Source organism: Plecotus auritus (assembly GCF_963455305.1).
Source record: "Plecotus auritus genome assembly, chromosome: 14".
NCBI classification, from domain to species: domain Eukaryota; kingdom Metazoa; phylum Chordata; class Mammalia; order Chiroptera; family Vespertilionidae; genus Plecotus; species Plecotus auritus.
Genome location: NC_137780.1, coordinates 6,048,182 through 6,070,430, shown reverse-complemented (window position 1 = coordinate 6,070,430; position 22,249 = coordinate 6,048,182). Strand labels below are relative to the sequence as shown.

Genomic DNA, 22,249 nt, shown 5'->3' with positions numbered 1-22,249 from the left:
CAGACTTCTCTCGCCAGCTGGGAGCCAGCCGCCCTTGCTGAGGGCGCCTCTGGACGCCACCTCGGAACGCTCCCTCGGATTGGGAGTTCCTTTATGGTTTTCGAATCACATTCTGGTACCTCCTCCCCCCCCCACCTTCCCCTCGCTAGCAAGCTCCTGCTCCAGTCCTCCACCTCACCTAGACACGGCTCTGGCTGCTCCTTTTTCTTTTTTAAAAAATGTATTTTTATTGGTTTCAGAGAGGAAGGGAGAGGGGGAGAGAGAGAGAGAGAAACATCCACGATGAGAGAGAGTCATCGATCGGCTGCCTCCTGCACGCCCCACGCTGGGGATCGAGCCTGAAACCTGGGCATGTGTCCTGACCGGGAATGGAACCGTGACCTCCTGGTTCATGGGTCGATTCTCAACTACTGAGCCACGCCAGCCAGGCAGGCTACTCATTTTTCGATCAGTTGCAAGCTAGAGACTCAGATCGCCGAGCTTCTTAGAACCGTCCTTAAATTGAGAATAAATCCACTCCCAGGAGAGCCTGAGAGCTTTCTGGTTTTGGCCTGGAAATCAAGAAAAAAAAAGCCGAAACCGGTTTGGCTCAGTGGATAGAGCGCCGGCCTGCGGACTGAAGGGTCCCGGGTTCGATTCCGGTCAAGGGCATGTACCTTGGTTGCGGGCACATCTCCAGTGGGAGGTGTGCAGGAGGCAGCTGATCGATGTTTCTCTCTCATCGATGTTTCTAACTTTCTATCCCTCTCCCTTCCTCTCTGTAGAAAATCAATAAAAATATATTTAAAAAAAAAAAAAAAAAAAGAAAAGAAAGAAAAAAGAAAGGAAATTGTCCTACACATTTGATGCTCACAGAGAAGGCACTTCCTGATAAATGAGGTTTTACTGTTACTGAAATCAAACACAACGGTTTCCGACACAGCCCGGAGGCTGCCTCACTGGCTGAGGTGGTGAACCCTTCAGCCTTCGGGGTCCCAGCCCCAGCTCCCAGAGTGGGGGCGGGGAGGTTAGAGCAGATTTCCTCTAAAAAGCAGGAGGCTAGAGGCCCCTGGATTAATGAGCCTGATATGGGAGCATTGAGAAGAACATGCTTTGAATTCAGCTTTAAGAGAACAAAGAAAGGAAACATCTCATTAACATTCAAGAGAGTTCCACTTGGGTAAAGTAGGGAACTTCCTGTAAATTTCCCTGGAACAGAAAAGCCCCTTAATCCAACCCATAATCCCGTGAAGTCAGGGTAGGGTTTGGGTCTGAACACTCCCAATGCGCTGAGGACCTGAACCTGGTAATTAAAGTGGGCGTTTCCCCCTCCAGCAGACAGACTGTCAAAGAAAACACCCTTTCCCCTTCTTGCCTCTTCAGCCCCCAAGGAGGAGCCTGCAGTCTTCGGATTTGCAGTTTTTCCTCCTCGCTGGCCTCTGGCCGGGGCTGACCTAGGATCCCAGCTCGTGTAAGGACACAGCATAGCCCGCACGGAGCCGGTCTTCCATCCTGTGCTCTGTGTGTGGATGGACTGAAGGGTCCCAGGTTCGATTCCCGGTCAGGGCACATGCCCGGGTTGCGGGCTCGAAGCCCACGAGAGGGCGTGCAGGAGGCAGCCGATGAGTGATGATTCTCATCATTGTTGTCTCTATCTCTCTCCCCCTCTCCCTTCCTCTCTGAAATCATTACAAAATATATTAAAAAAATGACATACAGTTTACGGTCTCTAGTACCAAACGGACCACATCTACCGACCCACCCAAGATCAGGGTCACACTTTGGCAGGGAAGGAAGAGGCTTCCGGCTGCCCTGGATGAGTGTGTGCCCAATCTCCCATACACACACAATCCCTGCTCCTCAAACCTCTGAGCCTGACCCTGATGACCAGGCCATCTGGCTGGCGGGGACCCCCAATGTCCCTCCCGCTAAGCACAGGGCTGACTACCAGCCAGGGCTCTCTGTGCGGGGGGTGCAGGCTCGTGGGCCGAGGAATCCCGCTCTCCTCTAATCCTGAACACAGACAGAGCTGGTCCCACAACGGCAGGTGGGATCTGAACGAGGAATGAAGGCGCAGGGGTGAGCATGAGGAAGGAAAAGGTTCAGTCACGTTGATGCTGGTCCACCGTCACAGAAGAAGACACGTCCCCCTCCGCCCACACCAGTCACTTAAAGTGTTCCTCTTGCCCTATCCGGTGTGGCTCAGTGGGTAGAGCGTTGGCCTGCGGACTGAAGGGTCCCGGGTTTGATTCCGGCCAAGGGCACATGCCTGGGTTGTGGGCTCGGTCAGACGTGCAGGAGGCAGACAATCACTGATTCCCTCTCACCATTGATGTTTCTATCTCTTCCTCTCCCTTCCTCTCTGAAATCAATAAAAATATATTAAAAAAAAAATGAAGTGTTCCTCTTAGTTCTTGCAACAGGAACACGAGAGAAGCTACCTCTACGAGTAACTGCTTCATCAGTTTGACCATGAGAAAAGAACACAACGCTCACGCGTGTTCTGCGAGGCCCGTTCATGGCACTTGTTGGCTCTTGGAGCTGTGACTCAGAGACACTTGGACAGGCATCTGTCATCCCTCTCCCAGGACCCTCTCCTTGTTGGGGTATTTTGGAAAGGGTTTCTGAGTGAGCTATCACATCACACAAACCCAAGCAGCAGGAAGCAGCATTGTCTTGGGCACATGGCCAGCTCTGCCCAGGTCACCCGTGGTGCCAGGGCTCAGCTGCAGAAGCCGTGACTCAATATGCAAGAGGAGATCAGTCATGTCTTCAGGGTGTAGAGCAGAGGGGACTTGAGCAAAGCACCGCCACTGGGCAGAGCTCCGGCCCTGAGCTGTGCGTGGGGGACTTGGGTCAATAGCACTTGAAACGTTTGAACACCTGCCCCTGTGGTCTGTTCTGGTTTGTCCTTTCTTTAAATGATCTGTAGCGATGATCCCCACAGTAACATTACCACACTTCCCACAACACACCTTGGGGTTCATGGTTGGATTTAAGTTCCATGACTTGCCCAGAATGTCTGTGAAAAACTCATGTTGTGCAAAGAGATCATCACACAGTGGGTCTACCCATTACCACGGTGACAAAGGACAACAAAGTATAACAGGCATTTTGTCATTAAGATGTGGCTAAAAATTCCACTAAGTAATATCCTATATAATAAAGAGGTAATATGCAAATTGACCGTCACTCCAACACACAAGATGGCTGCCCCCATGTGGACACAAGATGGCCACCACAAGATGGCCAGCAGGGGAGGGCAGTTGTGGGTGATCAGGCCAACAGGGGAGGGCAGTTGGGAGGGAACAGGCCTGCAAGGGAGGGCAGTTGTAGGCAATCAGGCCTGCAGGTGAGGGCAGTTGGGGGGACCAGGCCAGCAGGGGAGGGCAGTTAGGGGCAATTGGGCTGGCAGGGGAGCAGTTAGGCATTGATAAGGCTGGCAGGGGAGTGGTTAGGGGGTGATCAGGCTGGCAGGCAGAAGCAGTTAGGGGCAATCAGGCAGGCAGGAAGGCAAGCAGTTGGGAGCTAGCAGTCCTGGATTGTGAGAGGGATGTCCGACTGCTCAGTGGGATCGGGCCTAAATGGGCAGTCGGACATCCCTCAAGGGGTCCCAGATTGGAGAGGGTTCAGGCTGGGCTGAGGGACACCCCCCCCCCATGCACGAATTTCGTGCACCGGGCCTCTAGCACTAACATTAAATATGTGCGGGTGACAAGTGATTGTGAGTAGATTCAGGCACACCATTTCCAGTATGTCCTTCAGAGCGATTTAGTGGAGGTGGCATGTATGTGGAAAACGTGGATATGAAGTCAAATATATACTTAACCAGAGGCCTGGTACATGAAATTTGTGCACGGGTAGGGTCCCTAGGCCTGGCCGGCGATCAGGGCCGATCGGGGCTTCCTTCCCCCAGCTGCCGGCTGCCGGCCGGGGCCTTCCTTCGTTCCGCACCGCCCTTTGGTAGTCAGCGCACATCATAGCGAGCGGTCGAACTCCCGGACGGTCGAACTCCCGAGGGGACAGTTAGCATATTAGCCTTTTATTATATAGGATTATATAGGATTGCCCAGAAGTTAGCTTTAGGGGGAAACATCCCTGAAAAGAACCAACCACAATGAGCTATTTAAAAATACTCTGCGGTCGCAGCAGATCCATACAAATATAAATGTTATGTAAGCGTAGGCGCACATTTCCAGCAAGAGTGGACTTCCCTGGGAACCGAAGTTAAAAGCGGAGCGTTGATTTCCGTGAGCGCCCAACGAAACAGTTTAAGTCGCAGCCATTTTTACAGGCGATTTCGCAAGTTACTTCACGACACTGTAGTTATGTTTGGAGGAAACAAAACGTCAACAGCTCAATGCTGCCAATATCAATTTTATTGGCATCGTCTGTTACGGAACTAAGATCAGCAATTCATCCTGGAACGATTTCAGAAACGAAAACCAAGATGCAGTTTCAAATCCGTAAGATAAAGCAAAATCTATAGCCTTCTGTGTTAATCTGACAGCCACTAGGTTCAACATCTGATAAGATATCCCCCAAAGAAATCCTTTATTCCCACAGCAAGACCTGTGGACACACCGATGCCCGACCCCTGGGCATACGCAACCAAGGTGGGGGCGGAGGGGCGCTGTGGTTAGGGCAGGATTAACGTGCAGATGGAGTTAACAAACTCTTAACATGGTTACTAACCGTCTTGTTATACACGGAGTGGCCCGATGATGATGATCTCTGAACGCATCATAATCTGGCCACTCAGTGTATATCCTATATAATAAAAGGCTAATATGCAGATTTCCCCCTCGACTAGGAGTTTGACTAGCAGGCAGGCTGGCCAACCGTCCATGTCCCCTCCCCCTGGCCAGGCTGGCTGGACCCCACCCATGCACGAATTCATGCACCAGGCCTCTAATATATATATATATATATATATATATATATATATATATATATATACACACACACACACACACTGAGTGGCCAGATTATTATGTGTTCAGAGATCATCATCATTGGGCCACTCAGTGTATATTACCGGTGACTGGTTATGCTTTTATTTCTTTATTTATTAAGTATATTTTTTATTGATTTTTTACAGAGAGGAAGGGAGAGGGATAGAGAGTTAGAAACATCGATGGGAGAGAAACATCGATCAGCTGACTCCTGCACACCCCCCACTGGGGATGTGCCCGCAACCAAGGTACATGCCCTTGGCCGGAATCGAACCTGGGACCCTTCAGTCCACAGGCCGATGCTCTATCCACTGAGCCAAACCAGCCAGGGCTGGTATGCTTTTAATTACACCTTTTTTTTTTTTTTTTTTTAGCGGGTGCTAATAACCCATTCATCCTCAAGGAGATTCACTGAAGAGAGACGAAAAGGCAGGGTTTGCCCCGGTCAGTGTGGCTCAGTGAGTTGAGCATCACCCTATGCACCAGAACTCTCGGATTTGATTCCTGATCAGGGCACCAAAAAAAAAAAAAAAAAAAAAAAAAAGGCGGGGGGGACGGCCGAGTTCAGTGCCGACTGCAGAGTTCAAATCCTGCTTCTAGCACAGTCCAGCCTGTTGATGTGAGGCAGGTGACTTCCCACAAGCCACCAGTTCCTCAGGGGACACGTGTGCCTCAATAAACAACGTCTAGGAAGAGGGACGGTGTGGATGCATGAAGCGCAGGAGAGCCACGTCTGGCACGGGGAGGAGTGGAGCTCGGGGAGCTGCTGTCATTCTGATTGAGGATCTCATGACATCCCCATTGATTAGCTCCCCTCGCCCTCTGGCTCAGACCTCAGGGTGGGAGGCAGTGAGGATGGGGACCAGGTTGTCACTGAGGTATGTGTTCAGAGCGTGTTCTGATGGCTGAAGGCGTGACCAGCATGGGTCCGGGCCCACCCACGCATCTATGTGGTCTCAGGGCAGCCGTGGGCAAACTACGGCCTGCGGGCCGGATCCGGCTGTTCTATCCAGTTCTCTCGCTCTCCCCTCCGCTCCTTTACTTTGAATTTATATTAGTTCACACAAACACTCCATCCATGCTTTTGTTCCGGCCCTCCGGTCCAGTTTAAGAACCCATTGTAGCCCTCGAGTAAAAAAGTTTGCCCACCCCTGTCTCAGGCGCTACACGATTTCAGGATCACTGCTTCTCTGGTGTAATTCTGGTTGCGCAAATGATAGACTCACGCCGGCTCCTCAGCCTCCTACTTAGGGAGCCGTTTTCTCTGGGTGGCAAATGCTCAAGGACAAAAGCAGAAAGAAGCAATCGAGACAGATTCAGCCCTCAAGAGGCGCTGATCAGATCACGCCGTCAGAGAAAGGAACGCCACAGACACTTCCCTCCCTCGAGCCAGGATACGGCTTCGTGGATTATGGTTTGATTTGATTTCCGGAGTAATGAATCCATGCCTGGGAAAGAAGCGTGTGACAGGGACTCGTTTGGACTAAACTATGGAAAACCTTCCCATTATGTTTCCATGGGTTCATCTTTCAAAGGATCGTGAAAGCAGGGGGGAAATGGTCTCCACTTACCACTTGTCCGTGGCAGCAGACACAGTGCTGAGCAGGGTTACTGGGGAGGACAGGAGACACACATAGGCAACGTACTTGAACTGCACTGGGGGGGGGCTCAGCATACAGCCCCCCCCCCCCCCCCCCCCCGCTCCCTGAATGTGACGGTGAGAACGGCCTGACGTTTCCTTCCAGTCCCTGCAGGGAGGGCCCTCGGAGACCAGACACAGGGATCCCAGCCAGTGACAGTGGGGATGACAAACTGACGTCACGCCGGCTTTAGAATACAGTGCTACGCTTCTTTTCCTCAGCACATACACTGTCTTTCTCCCCTACAAAAACAGGTGAATTAAAAATATGATCATTCTGCCCTAACCGGTTTGGCTCAGTGGATAGAGCGTCGGCCTGAGGACGGAAGGGTCCCAGGTTCGATTCCGGTCAAGGGCATGTACCTTGGTTGTGGGCACATCCCCAGTGGGGGGTGTGCAGGAGGCAGCTGATCGATGTTTCTCTCTCATCGATGTTTCTGGCTCTCTATCCCTCTCCCTTCCTCTCTGTAAAAATCAATAAAATATATTAAAAAAATTATGATCATTCTTTCCCCATTCTAGCATCATCACCCCTTTGAACCAAATACAAATGCCTTGTATTTTAAAAGAGGGCACCCTATGGAATAATAAAAAAAAATCAATTTTTACTTTCAATAATGGGACATTTCCAACATGCACAGATGCAGAGATTGCGTGAGGAACCCCGTCACCCAGGTTCAGACACTGCCAACACACGGCAATTGGATTTCACCTAAATGCCCGCCTGCCCATCCTACATACCTAAGCGCCCGACCAATGCCACGCTTACAGAATGTTCCAGGTCCCTTGAATGCTCGCTGAGAGTATTCTCTGCTTAGATCTCAGATGTTATTTGAGGACCGATTTCTTCAAATCAGGTCCAAACGAGGCCCACACGTTGCCTCTCCCTGGCCTTTGTTCTTTTGATCTCCGAGTCCTGCTTTCTCCCCTTCGCTGAAGGTCCTGGTTTGTTTTTCATCCTTCCCGCTAACGATTCTGACAGCAACGGATGATCCCTGCCCACATGCATGATTGCATGCGAGGCTTTTAAAAAAGCCGTTCTATTCTAAGTTTACCATTTCTTCCTCAGCTATTAACTGGGATTTTTTTTTTTTCTAAAAAAATAACATTTCCCTCACCCATGATTTGGCACGGCTGGAGAAACAGTATGCAGAAGAAAAGCAGAAAAGCAAAGCTTGAGTCTTTCTCTTTATTGACCAGTTTCCAGAATACCGAGGGAGTTCCTAGCATTCTCCAAAAGCTACCAGTTTTCGAGTCTAATTACCAACCCACAGAGCTGCAGCCCCGTCCCCCTGGTGGGTTGAAGCCCACCGGGTCGGCTCGGAGTCTTTGGCTTCCTGGTTGTTGGTGCCACAAGATACTCCAGGTTCAGCTGGAACGTTTCCCTCCCCGGCCTGGAGCCGTGTCTCCTAGAGCAGTGGTCGGCAAACTCGTGAGTCAACAGAGCCAAATATCAACAGTACGGCGACTGACATTTCTTTGGAGAGCCACATGTTTTAAACTTAAACTTCTTCTAACGCCACTTCTTCAAAATAGACTCGCCCAGGCCGTGGTATTTTGTGGAAGAGCCACACTCAAGGGGCCAAAGAGCTGCATGTGGCTCGCGAGCCGCAGTTTGCCGACCACTGTCCTAGAGAAACCCTTGTCTTCAAATGGCAAATGGTTTTTATTTTTATTTTTAAATATATTTTATTGATTTTTTTTTACAGAGAGGAAGGGAGAGGGATAGAGAGCTAGAAACATCGATGAGAGAGAAACATCGATCAGCTGCCTCCTGCACACCTCCTACTGGGGATGTGCCCGCAACCAAGGTACATGCCCTTGACCAGAATTGAACCCGGGACCCTTCAGTCCGCAGGCCGACGCTCTATCCACTGAGCCAAACCGGTTTCGGCTGGAACTCCTTTTCTTCATAAACCTTTGCGACAGCTGGAGAAACACTGGGGTCCATGCCCGCCCCCCCGGCCTCCTTCTTGCCCTCCTGGGCCCCCGCTTCGGGGAGCTGTTCAGATGCTGAGCGGGACCCAGCCTGCACTCTGGCTCAGGCTGGTTTGAGGTGCTGCTACAGGTTGGGCCTAGAGGTCATGGAGAGGTCACTCGAAAAGGTGGCGAGTAAGTGGGACAGAATTTGGCCAACTTGATTAAATGACCAGGAAAAGAGATGATTAAAGGATAAGCTGACATACAATATGTACTGGATAAAATTTAGCCAATGGAGATATCTGGGTGGGGGTGGCAGGGGGAGGGAGATACCACTTCGAAGAATGGAGGCACTGTGAAAATGCCCGTGTTCCTGTTTTTTTTTGTTTTTTTTAAAATATATTTTATTAATTTTTTACAGAGCGGAAGAGAGAGGGGAGGGATAGAGAGCTAGAAACATCGATGAGAGAGAAACATCGATCAGCTGCCTCCTGCACACTCCCTGCTGGGGATGTGCCCACAACCAAGGTACATGCCCTTGACCGGAATCGAACCTGGGACCCTTCAGTCCGCAGGCCGACGCTCTATCCACTGAGCCAAACCGGTTTTGGCCGTGTTCCTGTTTTTGGATAAAGTTAGCCCAACTAATCACACAGAATGAGATATTAAGCATCGTTACCTATATGTAATATGTGCTAAACAACGTCACGTGAGTCACTGAATTTCACATGTATGTACTCAGGGGACCACCAAGCGTGAATCGATCGAAGCAAGTCCCCCATCCAAGCAGCCTGGCCCCGTGGCCACAACACTGAACATTATCCAGACTCAGGTTCTTCTGCGATAGAATCAGCGTGTGAAGATTGTTAATAATTTATATTTACTCTTATAGCCTAGAACCACAGTCTTTTTTAAAAAAAATATATTTTATTGATATTTCACAGAGAGGAAGGGTGAGGGATAGAAACATCAATTAGAGAGAAACATCGATCAGCTGCCTCCTGCACACCTCCCATTGGGGATGTGCCCTCAACCAAGGTACATGCCCTTGACCGGAATCAAAGCTGGGACCCTTCAGTCCGCAGGCCGACGCTCTATCCACTGAGCCAAACCGGTTTCAGCTAGAACCACAATCTTCATACCGTAGTTTAATCTATGGTTTAACGTGTAAAACACAGGCACAGGTAGGTAATCACTGGTTATATTTTTCAGTTTTGGACCATCATTTCTGGCCAATCATCGTCAGCAGTAAAGATTTTTAAGTTTTTTTTTTTTTTTTAATTGATTTCAGAGAGGAAGGGAGAGGGAGAGAGAGATGGAACCATCAATGATGAGAAAGAATCATTGATTGGCTGCCTCCTGGGGCTCGAGCCCGCAACCTGGGCATGTGCGCTTTGACCGGAATCGAACCTGGGACCCTTCAGTCCATAGGCCAAAGCTCTATCCACTGAGCCAAACCAGCGAGGGCGAGATTTTTAAGTGTTTTTGAGGGAACAATCTAATGACTATTTATAGATCACAAATAGTTGGCCAAAAAAAAAAAAAAAAAGAGCATTTGAATGTAAACCAACACGAAAATGTCTTCAATGGTCTAAATGCCGCCACATATTTAAGAAGCGATTTGTACTAGAAAATGCTCACCGTTTCCCTGTTCAGGCGCATTCACTGGATTCCATCTTCCCTCACTCCCGCTTTGTTCTCACTCACACCGCAAGGATGCAGACAGCTCAGTACACGAGGAACCTACAAAACTAACCGTGACGGAGAACGCCGCGGAGTTCTTCACGCACACGCAGACCACCGCCGGGTGTCCTCCTGAATCTCAGCCTTCGGTGAAGCAGGCTGCAAACAAACGGTAGCCCTGGCTGGTGTGGCTCAGTGGGTAGAGTGTCAGCCCAAGGACCAAAAGGCTCATTTCGATGCCCAGTCCAGGGTGCGTACCTGGGATATGGGTTCGATCCCCACCCCCCGTCGAGGCATGTTTGGGAGGCAACCCATTGATGTGTCCCTCTCACATCGATGCTCCTCCCTCCCTCCCTCCTTCCCTCCCTCCCTCCCTCCCTCCCCCCTCCCTCCCTCCCCCTTTGGAAATCAACGGGGGAAATAAAAAATCTCCTCTGGTGAGCATTCAAATAAATAAATATTCAGAATAGAACCCTGTGTCCTACGATCGTCAATATCGCTGAGGCATATTCCCATTGCCCTGCTCCTGTCTGTCACTCAAAAAAGGGCACCTTTGCTCTCCAAGGCCCTGAGCCAGAAACGTCAAGCCATTTCCCACTTTCTTCATCCCACTGGGCATTCGGTTGGCTCCCACGCCCCATAAATTCAACCTCACCAGCATTGCTCCGTCCGCCGCTTCACCCCCGGCCCCAAAAGGCCTCCGTGCAGACTTGGGTCAGTTCTCTCTCCGACCATCGCCATGTTGTCCTAAAGTACTTCTCCCTCTCCCCAGTCTCTCCCAAACCCGCACGACCTCCAGGCTGCAGCTGGGGTTACCTCCTAGGACGTGAACCTTCTACTGGCCCCCCTCCCCCTCCTGGGGTCAGATCCATGTTCTGATGCCCGCCTCCGCACCCAGGGCTCACTCAGGCGATCGAAATGGGCAGTTTCCAGAACATGGCATGCCCTCTTGCCATGGGTTTCCTGGACACACTGTGCCCTCTAAGAATGCCCACCCTCCCCTCATTGGCCTATTGTGCACTTGAACTTCAGGGTTCAGACAAACACCGTGAAGACTCAGATGAGTGACATTTCCCGTCGGAAGGCCTCCCTCCCACCTCTCTTCCCGCAGCCCCTCCGAGACCGCCCGTCCGTCTCCACGGGATGTCCCAGCTGCCTTGCTCCTTGTGCTTCCCTGGCAGATGGCGAAGGTGGAGACGGTATTGGAGGTTGCAGTCCCTGTGCCTAACACACGGTTCTCAAACCGGGTCCCCAGCCCCCGTCCTCGTCACTGTATTAAAATGATTGTGACACCAAAGGCTTTTTGTTTATGGGGATCTATCTATCTATCTATACACACTGAGTGGCCAGATGATGATGATCTCTGAACGCATAATAATCTGGCCACTTGGTGTATAAATATATTAGAGGCCTGGTGCATGAATTCGTGCATGGATGGGGTCCGGCTAGCCTGGCCAGGGGGAGGGGACATGGGCGGTTGGCCGGCCTGCCTGCCGGTCGAACTCCTGGTCGAGGGGGCAATTTGCATATTAGCCTTTTATGATATAGGATATACACTGAGTGGCCAGATTAGTATGTGTTCAGAGATCATCATCATCTGGCCACTCAGTGTATAATTACCATATGAAAAGTTAAAACTGAGAATTTAAAGAAGAACTTAAAATAATAACCACCCAATGACACACATACTATAAAACATCACATAATAAATAAGACCATACAATTTTGTTGAAAAGAGGTTGTATTTTATAAAAAAACATTTTTCGGTAAGAGCAGTGTGACTCTTCATTTTTGCAAATGACACCGAGGTCTGGTTTGACAGAAGCAGCTAGATTCTGGGTCTGCTTCTGATTCTATCTGCCAAGAGCTACGTTGTTCTGATGGAAATACGTGAAGAAAATCCAGCTTCACACAGATAGTATGTAGTTAAAAGAGTAGTTTTTAAATATTTTTTAAAGATAATTGTGGGTGCCCTAACTGGTTTGGCTCAGTGGATAGAGCGTCGGCCTGAGGACTGAAGGGTCCCAGGTTCGATTCTGGTCAAGGGCATGTACCTTGGCTGCGGGCACATCCCCAGTAGGGGGTGTGCTGGAGGCAGCTGATCGATGTTCCTCTCTCATCGATGTTTCTAACTCTCTATTCCTCTCCCTTCCTCTCTGTAAAAAATCAATAAAATATATTTTAAAAAAAAGATAATTGTGGGTATTTTACTTTGAAACTACACCTAAACTTTTTAAATATTTTTATTGATTTCAGAGAGGAAGGGAGAGGGAGAGATAGAAACATCCATGATGAGAGAGAATCTTTGACTGGCTGCCTCCTGCACGCCCACCACTGGGGATCGTGCTCACAACCTGGGCCCGTGCCCTTGACCGGAATTGAACCTGGGACCCTTCAGTCCGCAGGCTAACGCTCTATCCACTGAGCCAAACCGGCTAAGGCAACAGTGGTAGTTTCTTAAATAGGAGATCCACTGGGTTGCGACGCGGACTCTTCACCCCCCGATGAAGTCCTCACACTGTGTTCTATGAACATCCGCTGCATTTTGAGTGAATCTTCTTCCTGTGGAGAACTGGCAGCATCTTGCGTTTTTTAAAAACCTCGGCTCCCTGAAGTATGCAGCTCTTCCCAATTCCAGCACATTTCATTACATAATCCACAAAAGCCACCTTAATTAATACCACCACCTGTCTCATCAGAAAACTCCCTCAATACTATACAGCTGTCACGCTCACAGTAGGAGATATACTTGCTCCAAAGTTTCATTTTTTCTTGAAAGGTTGCGTTCTGCCACTGGCAACAAGCGCTGTCAACTATTTCCCTTGACGTGACAGCTCCCTGGATTCCTTTTTTTTTTGAGACAAGACCTGCAACACCCCCATTTGAACCACCAGAGTTCGTCCACGCGTCGTTTTCCCGAGTACAGACGGCCGTCCAGCTGGCGGTTGAAACGCGTGCTCTCCTCTGAGTCGAGACCAGCGCCCTGCCTCGGCTTGAAGCAGACACTTGCGTGTGCACCATGCACACAGAACACGCTAAAGGTGTGTCCTCAGGCCATTTGTTCCCGTGACTGTCTTCTTCGTTTCTGACTGGTGTTTTTTAAAAAAATATATTTTATTGTTTTTTTTTTTTTTTACAGAGAGGAAGGGCGAGGGATAGAGAGAAACATCGATCAGCTGCCTCCTGCACACCCTCCACTGGGGATGTGCCCGCAACCCAGGTACATGCCCTTGACCGGAATCGAACCTGGGACCCTTCAGTCCGCAGGCCGACGCTCTGTCCACTGAGCCACACCGGTGAGGGCCTGACTGGTTCTTTTTTTGGATTTCCTATCTCCGTTGTCACGTTTCCTGTCTCTGTGCTGAAGTTCTCGCTGTCATCAGTGAGGATCCTCAGAACCCGTGGACCTTTGCATCTGCTAGATGGTCTGCATTTTGTTTCGTTCTTTTCCTTTTGCTGTTGTCCTCTCCTTGGGGGACACATCTTGTTGCCTCCTCATGTCGGCTTCCTTGCGGTGTTTGCTTTTGTGTATCAGGCCGCGGCTCTGTCTCCCAGTCTCGGTGGAGTGGCCCGCGGAGTCGTGTCCAGTCGGGGCGGGGGGCGGGGGGGTCCAGTGCCACAGTCTCCCGGGTCCCTGGAGCTGAGTGCTCGGGCTGTGTGTCCCTGTGTGGGCTGCTGGCCCTCCTGCTGGTTGACTGAGGACCGGCTGTGACTCAGTGGAGGAGCTGTTGGCCAGGAGCTGACCCTGTGGAGCGGGCTTAGCTTTAGGGGCTCTCGTGACTGCCGAGTCTGCCCCCGAACTGGGGTGTGGTATGTCAGAGTTGTGTGTGTCAGGTGCCCTGGCCCTCGGAGGGTCAAACTGTGCAGGTCAGACAGAGCGGAGGTGGGTGCTGACCCGCCCCTGCTGGGGAAGCCTGGGGGGCGGGGGGGGGGCTCTGTCCCTGGGGTAGCCGTGCCCACAGCCCAGGTGAGACTCACACGGGCCCGAGGAGCGTGCGGCAATCCATTCGGTGCGGGGAGTGGGGGGACGGGGCGTGGTGGGTGCGAGGGAGGGGGTTTTCCTCCCCTTCTCTAATGCTTCTCTCACGGACTCTTACAAAAGTCACGCTGACCCTGGCTGCTCTGTGGGGGCAGCGTGCCCCACGAAGTTACGTTCGTGGCGAAGGCACGATGCAGCCAAACCCTTTTTATAGCTCACAATTCCCAACCTATAATAAGCATCAGGAAAAAGCCGCACAAAAGGCCTTTTAAAATCAAACGGAGGCTTTTAAACAATGGGTGAGACCAAAAAAGGTCACAGAGAGTGCCTCACTGTCAGGGGTTCAATGGGCCGAGAAAGTACGAACCTGACGCCTTGAAATGAGAGAACATTTTAATCTCCATTCTTCTGGGCGCGGGGGCCAGCCGCTCGGAATCACCGGGATAGGCAAACAGAAGGTGAAGGCCTTCAGGAAGGGGGACCTGCAAAACGGGCTTCCCCCTCCACTCGGAGTCACGCTAACACGCGACGGTATGCACATTCACCGGGCCAAGTCCACGGGGGGCAGGATCCTACCCCCGATCGTCACAGTGGCTTCACGAAGGCGGTGCCGTTAGACCCCATCACGCAGGTGACTCCCTGTGGCTTCACGTGTAACTCACGTGTCAAGGGACGGAGGTAGCGAGGGAAGCCGGTCTCCAGGCCCCGGCTGCTGGCTCTACAAGGAATATTTTCAACTGTGTCCTAGTAGCTTCCGGAACATCTGCAACGCTCTCCTGTATCACATGCACTCGGACAGACACGTCTGCCAGGCAAGATGCCAAACTGAAGATAATAACCAACACACGATTGTTACTTTGTCACAAACCAGGGTCCCCAGCGCATCACGGCTTCGAGTTGGTTGGTCCCCATTTACCGTCATCTCTGTCTTCACAGAGGGCAGCTAACGCGGCGGTTCCCCAGGAGTTTGCACCCGTCACACGCAGAATTACTGCCTCTGTCCCAGCCGAGTGGTTTGTGCATGAGACAGTGCAGGAGGCAGCGGGCGGGGAGGAGGCGAGGTCACCTGTGAGGAGGAGGCACAGGCTGGCCCGCGGGTGCAGAGGTGACGAGAGTCCGAAATCAGGCTCTTGCGTAAGGATGCAGAGAAGAACACGGACCACCTGGAGCAGCGGTCGCCAACCTTTCGGGCCTCATGGGCCGCCAATGGTCCGTGGACCGCGTGCTGGCGACCGCTGACCTCGAGGGTACACGCATCAGGTCTTCTGAACAGATTCTATGGGTAGGGTCGGGAAGGGAGACTTAGCCACTAGGATTTCTAGCTAAGCTGATGTTGGGAGAAGTTGAAATAGAACCAATAGAAATTCACATGGATCCGGGGGAGGAAGGCGGAGGAACTGTGAGCTATGCACCCATGTGGAGCAAATGCCAGAGCGGTGAGTCATCCCTTTAAACTATTCTGACATTAGCATTTATTCCATGTGTCCCTCACACCAGGCACTTTGCCTGTGGGACCTCATTAATCCTCGCCAGGGCCCCCCGGGAACGCATTTTACAAGCGAGGGAGCGAGAGTCTAGTGAGGCCACTTTCCAAAACACATTCAATTCAACGAGCAGCAAGGCCTGGACTCTAACCCGGTCCTTCATATTCCTCGTTTGCTTCTTGACCATGACTACGTCTTGTGGGCGTAAACCAGCTCAATCTGAAGATGCTACAAGGGTGATGGCTCTGGCCAGCACAAGCCCCACAGGGCCGTGTGTGGACTTTGCCATACGTATTCTCAGCAAACCGCCTGATAAAGAGAGTCCCCTGGGCTACATACATGCCATTAAAAGTTCAGGACACCTATAATAATAAAAGGGTAATATGCTAATTAGACCGGACGTCATTCCGGGTGTCCTTCCTGATGAAGCCGGGGCCGGAGGGAAGCCAGCCTGGGTCCCGCGTCCTAGAGGGAAGCTGGTGCCGGCAGCCGGGGGAAGGAAGGCCTACTCTTGCACGAATTTTCGTGCATCGGGCCTCTAGTATTTCTATAAATCTGGGAGGTTTCTATGGACCAGCATGTACTCTCCTATGCTATCATTATCTTCAGGTCAGCATCATCTAGGGTCCACAAAGGCAAGAAGCCCCCCGGATTTCTGGAAAAACTGGGGCACTTACTTGGATTGGTGTGGGAGTCTGCACCCTGGGGCCATATCCGCACATCCCAGAGTCAGCAGGGGCTAAATCAGGGGTCCTCAAACTTTTTAAACAGGGGGCCAGTTCACTGTCCCTCAGACCATTGGAGGGCCAGACCATAGCTTAAAAAAAACAAAACTATGAACAAATTCCTATGTGCACTGCGGGCCTGGGACGAGTCGGCTGCTAAGCAGGACAGGCAGTGGCACCCGGCGGGCCGGATAAATGTCCTCGGCGGGCCGCATGTGGCCCGCGGGCCGTAGTTTGAGGACTTCTGGGCTAAATGAATGGAGAGTAGAGGAGGCCCCTCAGGGCTGTATTCGCTCGGGGTCAGTCACACAGACCCCAGCAATTCCCAGTCTAGTTTTAGAAACATCTCCAACGATTTACACCAAAGGGTAGGGGTGCTATTTAATCCATCCTACACGTGATTGGCTGTGTGGGGTACAAGGTGTGAGGTACAGGGTGTGTGTCGGTACCCACGCCCGTCCGGCCTGGGCCAGCGGTCAGAAGCTGCAGAATGTGGTTCAGTAACAGCAGCCCGGGAGATGGACAAATGCTTGCCTAACTGTTGGATGTGCCCGCCCTTATCTACCCATCATGCACCTAAAACACAGAGAGTTGAGAATATAAAGTCCAAATAAGTAAAAAAAAAAAAAAAACTAATTCTGTGTTCATATCATCGCTGATCAAGATAACATAAATTATTGACATCTCCAAGAAAAATATTGACAAGACATTAAAATTCTTTTTGAAAAGCTATAATTCAATTACACTGTAGAAAACACTTCATTTTACCCTGGTGAGAAGTGTCGATGCAAGTTCCTTAGGCACTGTCTCATGCTCACTGAAGGGGACTGCTTACATATTGATTATTTCTGGCAAATACCTGAGTGATCTTGCCTTCGTGGCGCTAAATAAGTTAAAGTGATCACCGCTTCCCAGTGCAAGTAGAATCAGGTGGCATTGATGTTACAACGCAGCAATATTTCTCCCATTACACAGAAGAAATGAGAGAGAGGACGCAGGGAATACTGAGTAAGCTCTCAGGTCTCCACGGACTCACGTGCTAATCTCGGAACAGTATATGCCCGGACAGGAGCTGCCACGCTTTAATCAAAACGGATTAGCACAGCGATGACAATCGCACAAGCCGAGCTTGACTTTTCTTCCCCTTTGAATCTTTTCTACTCCCCTAGGAGATAGCTGCTCTCTATCTACCCTGCAACGTACACGTATTTACGAAACCCCAGTCAGAGAAACACGAGATTCAATAAAGCGCCATTAGGTTGATGAATGTTCCTACAACACATGCATAGCTTTTCCAGGCTGGAAAGAATGCACTGGAAGGATCATCAGAAATGCCACTCTTGCCTATGGTAACTTAGTTCTGAGTGAAATATACTATTTGTGGCCCTAAACGGTTTGGCTCAGTGGATAGAGCGTCGGCCTGTGGACTGAAAGGTCCCAGGTTCGATTCCGGTCAAGGGCATGTACCTTGGTTGCGGGCACATCCCTAGTAGGAGGTGTGCAGGAGGCAGCTGATGGATGTTTCTCTCTCATCGATGTTTCTAACTCTCTATCCTTCTCCCTTCCTCTCTGTAAAAAATCAATAAAATATATTTTTTTTTAAAAAAAGAGGGGGAATAACATGACATTAAAAAAAAAAAAAGAAATATACTATTTGTGGCAAGTTTTATTTTATACTTTAAACTAGAGGCCTGGTGCACGGATTCATGCACCGGTGGGGTCCCTCGGCCTGGTGACTTTGCTCAGCCATTTCACATCTTAGTTTCATCTTGGTTTTCTTCCGCCGAGTAACTATTCGTTAAGCACATTGAGCAGCAATGCAACGCGTGGCCTGCCATGCACATATTGTATAGACTCTTCATTATCTCTCTATATTAAAGCCTACACGACCGTCCGACTGCTCCACCGGAGTCATGACGCGCATGAAGGAACAAGGTCAACACTGGAATCAGAGTCTCCCAATTTTGTTATTTGTGTCCTTTCTACTATTAAACTGCAAGAGGAAAGATGATTATGTTGACAAAAATAATACTTATTTGGGGTGGGGGTGGGTGAGTGGCCCTAATACCTACTCTTGCAACTCCCTGGGTGCAGGGAGGGTTGGGTGCAGAGAGCCAAGGGTACTGGGAACGTGTCTGGCAGGTTCTTTCTGTGTCATTAGCTACCAAGTCAACCCGATGAAACCCGGCACCACTCCCAAGACTGGAAGAAAACCGGTCTCGGTTGTCCTTCTAGCATTTTCCAGGTGACTACATCTTTCTAACTCGTCCGGCAAAATCAAGTGGTTACACTGCTTCACAGGCTTTGGCTGAACATGAAAGAAATGGAATGACGTATGGGAAAGAAGATCAAATATGCCGCGCTGTATCTAAATGCTTGTTCCTTGAACCAAACGCTGAATGAGAATTGGAAATGAAATACTTTTCGTTTTCTTCTAGAATTTCAGGGTCTGAAATGCCGTTCCCTACCCTTTGTTGAGGGGACAGACTCTCAACCCTTTTCTTTAAAAAAAACATATATATTTATTGACTTCAGAGAAGAAGGGAGAGGCAGAGAGAGTTAGAAACATCAATGATGAGAGAGAACCATTGATCGGCTGCCTCCTGCATGCCCCCTACTGGGGATCGAGCCTGCAACCCGGGCACGTGCCCTTGACCCTTCAGTCTGCAGGCTGACACTCTACCCACCGAGCCAAACCAGCTAGGGCTCTACCCATTTTTAAGGTCCATTTTAAAAATACCTCCTCGTCCTGGATATCTGCCCCATTAGCTCGGTTCCCGCCCTCACCTGCGCAACAGCTACATGTACTTTTTCATGCGACATCATTATATTGTCTCGTTTGAATCTTCATGAGTGTACATAATACGGACGAGCGCCTGTAACCTCCAACCAGATTATATGCTTACCATGGCTTCTGAACTTCCATTATGAAATGTTTTCATTTGGACTGACAATATCTTAAAGGTTTTTTTTCTTCATTCTTTGTAATCTCTTAGGAGGGTAGATTTTCCGTACACCATTAAAATAGAAACTCACTGTTTTGACTTACTTATGTCATCCATGCGTTACTCATTATTTATTCTTTTCAGAAGCCCCGAAAACGTTAACGATTACTTAATAAAAATGCCAACCCATAGGTTTCCCGCCACGGGCCACCCTCACTCATCTGCAGGTGGGACACGTGACAGGGCCAGTCCCTGCCCCTGAGCCACCGCCACCGTGGCAACGACACGGCTAATGCAGAGGTTCAAGTCTCCACCCTGCCCTTCAGAACGGAAACAATGCACCCAGGTCTCCCGTGCGCGTCTGGCTGGTGCCCGGGTCCAAGTTCAGAGTTTAAAAATCCTGCCGCGGCTGGCGCTGGGACAAAGCCTTCGGAAGCAATCAACGGCTCCTGCCACCACAGGTGCCACACACACACACACACACACACACACACACACACACACAATGTCCTTTCTTCGTGGAAATAAACAGAGATCTCCCTTCATGTGCTCGGAGCAGGACACAAATGCCAGCCCTTTCCCACGGGCTGCGGGAGGACGGGTGTGAGGACCCGCCACTTCCCCTGAGGGCTCCCTGTTCTCAAAGGCCTCCCGCTTGGGCACCGAGTCCGCACCGCGACGGACAGCCCAGACGCCCAACGGGGCCGCCTGAAAGCCCGCGGCTACGGACGCGGAACGGACATCCAAGCGCATGACGTGCTGTTGGATCCCCCTCACCTTCCATGGGCACATGCCGGAGGTGTGCTCACCGTCAGAGGGCATCTCTGCAAAAACAGTAGAACTGGAATCGCCAGATGAAACGGTCAGAAGGACTCACGGGCTTGACCCCATCTGCCCCCTTTGAGGCTGATCCAGGGATAAACACGCAGAAAGCCCCAGGCTGTGGAGCTAAGCTCGGCGGAGCCGCCAGGAGAACAAATATTGGCTGAAACGGCCTTTATCCTGCTTTCACCTGAACCAGAAGGAGGGCTCACCAATCACAAGCTCCCGTCCGAAGTGGGAAGGTGGGAAACGCAAGGCAAGGGACTCACCCCGCCCTCCCACGGCCACGCTTAGAAACACGAAGCTTCTTTGGTTTCCTAAGCCTTGGATCTTGTTAAAAACATCGGTCCCTTGTGCAGCAATGACAAGTATAAGCAGTTTTTGTATACAGGTTCAGGGACCGCCCCTCCCCCCCCCTCATCCGTTCAACACGCACCTGCTTTACCGTCACCCACAGGGGTCACCCGAGGTCACGGACACCAGCAGGTGCGGCAGGGGCGGGAGCTGGGCTGCTAGCAGCTCTCTTCTCCAAGTGGGAGGGTGGGACCCGGCGTCCACGCTCGGATTTAAAATTAACCGACGGATCTATGCATTCAAACGTATCAGGCGAAACACTGACCTTTCAACACATTTTTTTTTTTTTATCCACCAGGACGCAGCAGCATCATCGTTCCGCAGCAACGTGTGAGCTCTGCGGATTCTCCCAGCAGCCCCGGGCCGGCTGCTGTTCCTGCGGGGGATGGACGTGCCGCGGCCCGCCCGCCCGGCTCGGCTCTCGGGCGGCTCTTACGTCGGAGCGGCTCCCTGTCTCCCCTCGGAGCTGGCAGCAGTGCGTTCACTTAAAAAAAATAAAATAAAATCAAACCATTAGGGACATATGGCTCTCCTTCAGCCTCCGTGTTTCAAATTGGCTTCCAACACCCACACAGAGTTGGAGGTTCCTAACGTGTGAGCAGCTGAAATGTCCCGGGAGCTGCCGATGGTGCTGGTGAAGTCAGAGATGGAAAATTACGGGACTCAGAGAGGGAGCGAGCCTTGGAGGGGTTATCTCGACGGGACTTGTTGTCTAAGGCACTTCAACTACTTCCGTGAAAAGAGAGAGAGAAGAACCGCTCGGTAATGGCATTCCTAAAAGTCCGAATTGGACGCATCTGTGCAGGTGGGATACATTTTAAGGTGGATTTCTCTTCTGCTCTAATTAACACTAAGAGCTACTTGAGAGCAGGAACGAACGCTGGTTCTTAAAACCTTGCCTCGGGTTCTGTCTCTTAGCGTTCAAAACCGCGGGACTAGCTGCAAAAGCCCGCATATTCTAAAAACCCACTCCGATTCAGCAAGTAAAGTGTGAGAGAGACGAACAGGACGGCATTTTGGCATCGATGGTCATGTCAGCACACGTTTCTCCCGGGACACAATCCAACTCCCAACAACACTGGAGCTCATTTCACCATTTTATTTTATTTTTTAAAAAATATATTTTATTGATTTTTTTTACAGAGAGGAAGGGAGAGGGATAGAGAGCAAGAAACATCAATGAGAGAGAAACATCGATCAGCTGCCTCCTGCATCCCCCCCCCCCCCACTGGGGATGTGCCCGCCACCAAGGTACATGCCCTTGACCGGAATCGAACCCGGGACCCTTCAGTCCGCAGGCCGACGCTCTATCCACTGAGCCACACTGGTTTTGGCTCATTTCACCATTTTATAGTGAAAGAGTTAAGGGGGGTTCAGATTTGTCTGCCCTGGGATGGCCGGGTATCTCTCTCTCTCTCTCTCTCTCTCTCTCTCTCTCTCTCTCTCTCTCCCCTTCCCCTCTTCTCCAAACTCAATAAATAAAAATTTAAAATAATGTATCAACAGAAAACTCTAATCTCTTCCACACAGATGAATAAATTCTAAATACAGTTTCAAAGGTTATTTGCTGCTCACAGTCTTGGAGACTCCAAAGAGAAGTTTAGAAAATGTTTGGGTATGACAAACATCTTGAAAATACATGGTTTACAAATACGTAAGTAAATCCAGTGATCTTATTTTTTACAAAAATAAAGGATCCAGACAGCCGAGGGCTCGTTGCCTATGTCAGTACCTTAAGTTATGGTAAATACTTCTGAGGACATT

At 50.5% G+C, this 22,249-nt stretch overlaps 1 protein-coding gene across 3 annotated transcripts in view; it reads right to left on the bottom strand.

The window, feature by feature from the left end:
- The window catches only part of CHRM3 (cholinergic receptor muscarinic 3), a 113,962-nt gene that overhangs the window by 45,795 nt on the left and 45,918 nt on the right, over positions 1–22,249 (bottom strand). Inside the window, exon 2 of one of the 3 annotated variants that reach the window (XM_080651215.1) lies at positions 20,751–20,969. The exons of 1 other annotated variant lie outside the window; for it this stretch is intronic. The gene's annotated coding sequence lies outside the window, so the exon portion shown is untranslated. Of the gene's footprint in view, positions 1–20,567; positions 20,704–20,750; positions 20,970–22,249 lie in introns of those variants that run through there. One more of the 3 variants, XM_080651217.1, reaches the window with a different exon arrangement.